Below are 775 nucleotides of genomic sequence, written 5' to 3'. Positions count from 1 at the left end.
ATTAATGTTGTCGTTAATTTTTTACTGCTCATATGTGAATACCGTCGCTGCTACATCGTGAAGTAACTACTCACTATATGCAACATGTGGGAACTAACATAGCTCAAAACCACAGACGTATTAGGGAGTCTGGAACAGAAAGTGTGGAATTCAGAATACATATTTTCGTTTCATAAAAAAAGCACCCCGTCTTCAGGCCACGAGTGGCTTACCGGGACCATCCGACCGCCGTGTCATCCTGAGTGGAGGATGTGGATAGGAGGGGCGTGGGGTCAGCACACCATCTCCCGGTCGTTACGATGGTATTCCTGACCGAAGCCGCTACTATTCGGGCGAGTAGCTCCTCAATTGGCATCACGAGGCTGAGTGCACCCCGAAAAATGGCAACAGCGCATGGCAGCCTGGATGGTCACCAATCCAAGTGCCGACCACGCCCGACAGCGCTTAACTTCGGTGATCTCACGGGAACCGGTGTATCCACTGCGGCAAGGCCGTTGCCCCTATTTACATTTCATAATAATATTAAATATTACGATCCTCTCTATATGGAAACAAATATGCACAGCCTATTTCACAGTCAAGGATGGTATCATAGTGCTTTATAGTAACAAAAAAAGAACTGAAGCTTCACGCAGATTATTTGCAGAAGCAATAACCTATTCAGAAATACAATGACGGAAAACCAACGCAAAACCGATGAGCAGTTGTGCGACATGCACGACAACGGGTAGGCGTGTTAGTAATCATGAATACCACGCCGAAGGGTGTTTTCCAA

The 775-nt window shown here is 46.6% G+C and overlaps 1 pseudogene; it reads right to left on the bottom strand.

Annotated features, from left to right (window-relative positions):
* Positions 1 to 381: 381 nt before the first annotated feature.
* LOC126458946 (5S ribosomal RNA) lies at positions 382 to 499 on the bottom strand (annotated as a pseudogene).
* Positions 500 to 775: the final 276 nt, after the last annotated feature.

This window comes from Schistocerca serialis, chromosome 2 (assembly GCF_023864345.2).
Source record: "Schistocerca serialis cubense isolate TAMUIC-IGC-003099 chromosome 2, iqSchSeri2.2, whole genome shotgun sequence".
Classification (NCBI taxonomy): domain Eukaryota; kingdom Metazoa; phylum Arthropoda; class Insecta; order Orthoptera; family Acrididae; genus Schistocerca; species Schistocerca serialis.
This window is presented reverse-complemented; position numbering and strand designations above follow the sequence as displayed.